Source organism: Carcharodon carcharias, unplaced genomic scaffold (genome assembly GCF_017639515.1).
Source record: "Carcharodon carcharias isolate sCarCar2 unplaced genomic scaffold, sCarCar2.pri scaffold_1096_ctg1, whole genome shotgun sequence".
In the NCBI taxonomy this organism is placed as follows: Eukaryota; Metazoa; Chordata; class Chondrichthyes; order Lamniformes; family Lamnidae; genus Carcharodon; species Carcharodon carcharias.
In genome coordinates this window covers 2,501-10,000 of record NW_024470960.1, presented here as the reverse complement: position 1 = coordinate 10,000, position 7,500 = coordinate 2,501, and the positions used below count along the sequence as shown (strand labels likewise).

The window sequence follows — 7,500 nt, the reverse complement described above, 5'->3', positions numbered from 1 at the left end:
AGGGGCTAGAGGAGGTTACAGAGATAGGGAGGGTTGTAGGGGCTGGAGGAGGTTATAGAGATAGGGAGGAATGTAGTGACTGGAGGAGGTTACAGAGATAGGGAGGGGTGTAGGAGCTGGAGGAGGTTCCAGAGATAGGGAGGGGTGTAGGGGCTGGAGGAGGTTACAGAGATAAGTAGGGTTGTAGGGGCCGGAGGAGGTTACAGAGATAGGGAGGGTTGTGGGGGCTGGAGGAGGTTACAGAGATAGGGAGGGTTGTAGGGGCTGGAGAAGGTTACAGAGATAGGGAGGGGTGTAGGGGGCTGGAGGAGGTTGCAGAGATAGGGAGGGGTTGTAGGGGCTGGAGGAGGTTACAGAGATAGGGAGGGTTGTAGGGGCTGGAGGAGGTTACAGAGATAGGGAGGGTTGTAGGGACTGGAGGAGGTTACAGAGATAGGGAGGGTTGAAGGGGCTGGAGGAGGTTACAGAGATAGGGAGGGTTGTAGGGGCTGGAGGAGGTTCCAGATTTAGGGTGTGTTGCAGGGGCTGGAGGAGGTTACAGAGATAGGGGAGGGGTGTAGGGGCTGGAGGAGGTTACAGAGATAGGGAGGGTGTAGGGGGCTGGAGGAGGTTACAGAGATAGGGAGGGGTTGTAGGGACTGGAGGAGGTTACAGAAATAGGGAGGGGTGTAGGGGTTGGAGGAGGTTACAGAGATAGGGAGGGCTGTAGGGGCTGGAGGAGGTTACAGAGATAGGGAGGGTTGTAGGGCTGGAGGAGGTTACAGAAATAGGGAGGGGTGTAGGGGCTGGAGGAGGTTACAGAGATAGGGAGGGGTGTAGGGGGCTGGAGGAGGTTACAGAGATAGGGAGGGTTGTAGGGGTTGGAGGAGGTTACAGAGATTGGGAGGGTTGTAGGGGGCTGGAGGAGGTTACAGAGATAGGGAGGGTTGTAGGGGCTGGAGGAGTTTACAGAGATAGGGAGGGTTGTAGGGGCTGGAGGAGGTTACAGAGATAGGGAGGGTTGTAGGGGCTGGAGGAGGTTACAGAGATAGGGAGGGTTGTAGGGGCTGGAGGAGGTTGCAGAGATAGGGAGGGTTGAAGGGGCTGGAGGAGGTTACAGAGATAGGGAGGGTTGTAGGGGCTGGAGGAGGTTCCAGATTTAGGGTGTGTTGCAGGGCTGGAGGAGGTTACAGAGATAGGGAGGGTTGTAGGGGCTAGAGGAGGTTACAGAGATAGGGAGGGTTGTAGGGGCTGGAGGAGGTTATAGAGATAGGGAGGAATGTAGTGACTGGAGGAGGTTACAGAGATAGGGAGGGGTGTAGGAGCTGGAGGAGGTTCCAGAGATAGGGAGGGGTGTAGGGGCTGGAGGAGGTTACAGAGATAAGTAGGGTTGTAGGGGCCGGAGGAGGTTACAGAGATAGGGAGGGTTGTGGGGGCTGGAGGAGGTTACAGAGATAGGGAGGGTTGTAGGGGCTGGAGAAGGTTACAGAGATAGGGAGGGTGTAGGGGGCTGGAGGAGGTTGCAGAGATAGGGAGGGGTTGTAGGGACTGGAGGAGGTTACAGAAATAGGGAGGGGTGTAGGGGTTGGAGGAGGTTACAGAGATAGGGAGGGTTGTAGGGACTGGAGGAGGTTACAGAGATAGGGAGGGTTTTAGGGGCTGGAGGAGGTTACAGAGATAGGGAGGAATGTAGTGAATGGAGGAGGTTACAGAGATAGGGAGGGGTGTAGGAGCTGGAGGAGGTTCCAGAGATAGGGAGGGGTGTAGGGACTGGAGGAGGTTACAGAGATAGGGAGGGTTGTAGGGGCTGGAGGAGGTTACAGAGGTAGGGAGGGCTGTAGGGGCTGGAGGAGGTTACAGAGATAGGGAGGGTTGTAGTGGCTGGAGGAGGTTCCAGATTTAGGGTGTGTTGCAGGGGCTGGAGGACGTTATAGAGATAGGGAGGGGTGTAGGGGCTGGAGGAGGTTACATAGATAGGGAGGGTTGTAGGGGCTGGAAGGGTTTACAGAGATAGGGAGGGTTGTAGGGGCTGGAGGAGGTTACAGGGATAGGGAGGGTTGTGGGGGCTGGAGGAGGTTACAGAGATAGGGACGGGTGTAGGGACTGGAGGAGGTTACAGAGATAGGGAGGGTTGTAGGAGCTGGAGGAGGTTACAGAGATAGGGAGGGTTGTGAGGGCTGGAGGAGGTTACAGAGATAGGGAGGGTTGTAGGGGCTGGAGGAGGTTACAGAGATAGGGAGGGCTGTAGGGACCGGAGGAGGTTACAGAAATAGGGAGGGGTGTAGGGGTTGGAGGAGGTTACAGAGATAGGGAGGATTGTAGGGGCTGGAGGAGGTTACAGAGATAGGGAGGGTTGTAGGGGCTGGAGCAGTTTACAGAGATAGGGAGGGTTGTAGGGGCTGGAGGAGGTTACAGATATAGGGAGGGTTGTAGGGGCTGGAGGAGGTTACAGAAATAGGGAGGGGTGTAGGGGCTGGAGGAGGTTACAGAGATAGGGAGGGTTGTAGGGACTGGAGGAGGTTACAGAGATAGGGAGGGTTGTAGGGGCTGGAGGAGGTTACAGAGATAGGGAGGGGTGTAGGGGCTGGAGGAGGTTACAGAGATAGGGAGGGTTGTAGGGGCTGGAGGAGGTTACAGAAATAGAGAGGGGTGTTGGGGCTGGAGGAGGTTACAGAGATAGGGAGGGGTGTAGGGGGCTGGAGAAGTTACAGAGATAGGGAGGGTTGTAGGGGCTGGAGGATTTTACAGAGATAGCAGGGTTGTAGGGGCTGGAGGAGGTTACAGAAATAGGGAGGGGTGTAGGGGCTGGAGGAGGTTACAGAGATAGGGAGGGTTGTAGGGGCTGGAGGATTTTACAGAGATAGCAGGGTTGTAGGGGCTGTAGGAGGTTACAGAGATAAGGAGGGGTGTAGGGGTTGGAGGAGGTTACAGAGATAGGGAGGGGTGTAGGGACTGGAGGAGGTTACAGAGATAGGGACGGTTGTAGGGGCTGGAGGAAGTTTCAGATTTAGGGTGTGTTGTAGGGGCTGGAGCAGGTTATAGAGATAGGGAGGGGTGTAGGGGCTGGAGGAGGTTACATAGATAGGGAGGGTTGTAGGGGCTGGAGGAGGTTACAGAGATAGGGAGATTTGTAGGGGCTGGAGGAGGTTACAGAGATACGGAGAGTTGTAGGGGCTGGAGGAGTTTACAGAGATAGGGAGGGTTGTAGGGGCTGGAAGGGTTTATAGAGATAGGGAGGGTTGTAGGGGCTGGAGGAGGTTCCAGAGATAGGGAGGGGTGTAGGGGCTGTAGGAGGTTATAGAGATAGGGAGGCATGTAGGGGCTGGAGGAGGTTCCAGAGATAGGGAGTGGTGTAGGGGCTGGAGGAAGTTACAGAGATAGGGAGGGGTGTAGAGGCTGGAGGAGGTTACAGAGATAGGGAGGGGTGTAGGGGCTGGAGGAGGTTACAGAGATAGGGAGGGGTGTAGGGGCTGGAGGAGGTTACAGAGATAGGGAGGGTTGTAGGGGCTGGAAGAGGTTACAGAGACATGGAGGGGTGTAGGGGCTGCTGGCGGTTACAGAGATAGGGAGGGTGTAGTGAAGTCCTTGGAGGGGATTTGAAAACGAGGGTGTGAATGTGAAAATGGAGGGGTTGCCGTACCGGGAGCCAGTGTGGGTCAGCGAGATACAGGGGGTGAGGGGTGAGAGGGACTCGGTGTGAGTTCGGACACGGGGGGAGCAGCAGAGTTTGGGACCAGTGAACATTAAGTGTCAGAGGTGCCTCTCTCTGGGCGCTTTCCCCCCCAAACCTCTAGTTTTAAACAGAGATTCACTTGAGTTAAATCGAGCATGAAGAGAACTGGAAGTGATCTGGAGGACTCTTAAGTGTAAAGCAGCACTCAACATTGTGATGGAAACTTCAGTCAGAAGTCTGTCACAGAGGAGGTTACCGAGAGTTAGTGCGGTGGATGCTGTGTGTATGAACATTCAGAAGGCGCGTAATAAGTTGGCACACGATAGGCTTTCCTTAGTAAGCGGTTAATGGCACGGTAAGGGTGTCTATTAATTTTGGAAGGAGTATGAGACCCACAGGATAGCGATGAATGCTTTTGGAGTGAGATAAGTGCCAGGGCAGGGTGCGGGTTACACACTGGATTTCTCCGTGGATCAGTATTGGGACGATGGCCACTCTTGCTTAATGAATGACATGGACAGGGCATACGAGAGCATCATGTCAGGTCATACAAACGTCAGGAAGGTTGTGACCAGCGAGGAGGGTAGGAACAGGCTTCAGGGGGCACAGACAGGCTGGAGAAATGGGCAGACAAGTGGCGGATACAGTTGAAACAAAGAATTGTGGGGTCTCCCGCGGCACTGAGAGAACCTGCGGACAAACTGGCGAGGAGGTTCTACTCCAACCCTAACCCTCCTCGTTGTCTCCCCCCCCCAAACCCTCTCTCCCTCCTCGCAGCTTCGCCATGTCCCTCGAGGAGTCGCCAGCCGTCTTGAAACGCTTACAGCTCAAGTTGCAGGATGGCATCCCACTCTTGGAGCCAGTCACGGAGAACTGGGAAGCCGTGGTCTCTTTCCAGGCTCGACCGGAGGATATCGTCATCGTCACGTATCCAAAGGCAGGTAGGGAACAGCAGAGAGTGCACAGGAAGAGCCCAGTCCCCAAATAATACCAACTCAATGGACCCAGCTCCCATCCACTTCGCTCCCCCTGTACACAATCCCAATGGACCCAAACCCCTTCGCGTCCACTCCCACTGTACACAATCCCAATGGACCCAAACCCCTTCCCGTTCACTCCCACCGGACACAATCCCAATGGACCCCACACATTTCCATAGTCAGTGTAGTTATCTTCTGGCCTGTATCGACTCTCTCTCTCTCTCTCTCCTACCTGTTTCTACACAGGGACCAGAGCCCCCAGGACTCACTATAAGATTCTGAACACTGTTGCTCTGAACTGGCGTCATTGTGTGCTGGTGAGGCCTGTCTGACATGTCAGGGAATTGTTTGACTCTCTCTCTCTCTATCTCTCTCTCTCATGAGGCACCACTTGGATTCAGGAGATCGTTGACCTTATTGTTACTGAGGCTGACATGAATAGGAGCAAACAGGTCCCCATTCATCTGAGGTGCCCCTTCCTGGAGATTTGGGGTCACCCTCCGATCGCTTCAGGTAGGCCTCAGTTCTGGGAGGAGCGGGAGAGTTGGTGAAAGGGTTAATTCATGGACCCGGGAATAGCAGAGCAGAGCAGGGGTGATTGCAGCAGAGATGAAGTAGGCAAGGTGGGGGGTGATAAGCCTGGGAGAGAGAGAGAGAGAGGAGGCCTTTCGGAGAAAGAGGGAGAGAGACTGAGAGAGAGAGAGACTGGGAGAGAGAGACTGGGAGAGAGAGAGAGACTGGGAGAGAGAGAGAGACTGAGGGAGAGAGAGAGACTGAGAGAGAGAGAGACTGGGAGAGAGAGAGAGACTGGGAGAGAGAGAGAGACTGAGAGAGAGAGAGACAGGGAGAGAGAGAGAGACTGGGAGAGAGAGAGACTGAGAGAGAGAGAGACTGAGAGAGAGAGAGAGAGAGACAGGGAGAGAGAGAGACAGGGAGAGAGAGAGAGACAGAGAGAGAGAGAGAGAGAGACAGAGAGAGAGAGACTGGGAGAGAGAGAGAGACTGAGAGAGAGAGAGACAGGGAGAGAGAGAGAGACTGGGAGAGAGAGAGACTGAGAGAGAGAGAGAGACTGAGAGAGAGAGAGAGAGAGACAGGGAGAGAGAGAGACAGGGAGAGAGAGAGACTGGGAGAGAGAGAGAGACTGAGAGAGAGAGAGAGAGACAGGGAGAGAGAGAGAGACTGGGAGAGAGAGAGAGACTGAGAGAGAGAGACTGGGAGAGAGAGAGACTGGGAGAGAGAGACAGGGAGAGAGAGAGAGACAGGGAGAGAGAGAGAGACTGGGAGAGAGACTGGGAGAGAGAGAGACTGGGAGAGAGAGACAGGGAGAGAGAGAGAGACAGGGAGAGAGAGAGAGACTGGGAGAGAGAGAGAGACTGAGAGAGAGAGACAGGGAGAGAGAGAGACTGGGAGAGAGAGACAGGGAGAGAGAGAGAGACTGAGAGAGAGAGAGAGAGAGACAGGGAGAGAGAGAGACAGGGAGAGAGAGAGACTGGGAGAGAGAGAGAGACTGAGAGAGAGAGAGAGAGACTGGGCAGAGAGAGAGAGACTGGGAAGAGAGAGAGACTGAGAGAGAGAGACTGGGCAGAGAGAGAGAGACTGGGCAGAGAGAGAGACAGGGCAGAGAGAGAGAGACTGGGAAGAGAGAGAGAGAGACTGGGAAGGGAGAGAGAGACTGGGAAGAGAGAGAGAGACTGGGAAGAGAGAGAGAGACTGGGAGAGAGAGACAGGGAGAGAGAGAGAGACTGGGAGAGAAAGAGAGACAGAGAGAGAGACAGGGAGAGAGAGAGAGACTGAGAGAGAGAGACTGGGAGAGAGAGAGAGACTGGGAGAGAGACTGAGAGAGAGAAGGACTGGGAGAGAGAGAGAGACTGGGAGAGAGAGAGAGACTGAGGGAGAGAGAGAGACTGAGAGAGAGAGAGACTGGGAGAGAGAGAGAGACTGGGAGAGAGAGAGAGACTGAGAGAGAGAGAGAGACAGGGAGAGAGAGAGAGACTTGGGAGAGAGAGAGACTGAGAGAGAGAGAGACTGAGAGAGAGAGAGAGACTGAAAGAGAGAGAGAGACTGAGAGAGAGAGAGAGAGACTGGGAGGGAGAGAGACAGAGAGAGAGAATGAGAGAGAGAGAGAGAGACTGAGAGAGAGAGAGAGACTGAGAGAGAGAGAGAGAGACTGAGAGAGAGAGAGAGAGACTGAGAGAGAGAGAGAGACTGAGAGAGAGAGAGAGACTGGGAGAGAGAGAGAGACTGAGAGAGAGAGAGAGACAGAGAGAGAGAGAGAGAGAGAGAGAGACTGAGAGAGAGAGAGAGAGACTGGGAGAGAGAGAGACAGAGAGAGAGAGAGAGAGACTGAGAGAGAGAGAGAGACTGGGAGAGAGAGAGAGACTGAGAGAGAGAGAGAGAGACTGGGAGAGAGAGAGACAGAGAGAGAGAGAGAGAGACTGAGAGAGAGAGAGAGACTGGGAGAGAGAGAGAGACTGAGAGAGAGAGAGAGAGACTGGGAGAGATAGAGACAGAGAGAGAGAGAGAGAGAGACTGAGAGAGAGAGAGAGACTGGGAGAGAGAGAGAGACTGAGAGAGAGAGAGAGACTGGGGTGGAGAGAGAGAGAGAGAAACAGAGAGAGACTGGGAGAGAGAGAGAGACTGGGAGAGAGAGACTGAGAGAGAGAGAGAGAGAGAGAGAGAGACTGGGAGAGAGAGAGAGAGAGAGTGACTGAGATAGAGAAGGAGGGAGAGAGAGACTGGGAGAGAGAGAGAGACTGAGAGAGAGAGACAGAGAGAGAGAGAGAGAGACTGGGAGAGAGAGAGAGACAGAGAGAGAGAGAGAGAGACTGGGAGAGAGAGAGAGACAGAGAGAGAGAGAGAGAGAGACTG

At 54.4% G+C, this 7,500-nt stretch overlaps 1 long non-coding RNA gene across 1 annotated transcript in view; it reads left to right on the top strand.

Annotated features, from left to right (window-relative positions):
• The window catches only part of LOC121275151, an 8,190-nt gene extending 3,050 nt beyond the window's left edge, over positions 1–5,140 (top strand). The window contains exons 2-3 of the long non-coding RNA XR_005942363.1: positions 4,430–4,593; positions 5,017–5,140. This is a non-coding gene — a long non-coding RNA (uncharacterized LOC121275151). The remainder of the gene's footprint in view (positions 1–4,429; positions 4,594–5,016) is intronic.
• The last annotated feature ends 2,360 nt before the right edge of the window (positions 5,141–7,500 follow it).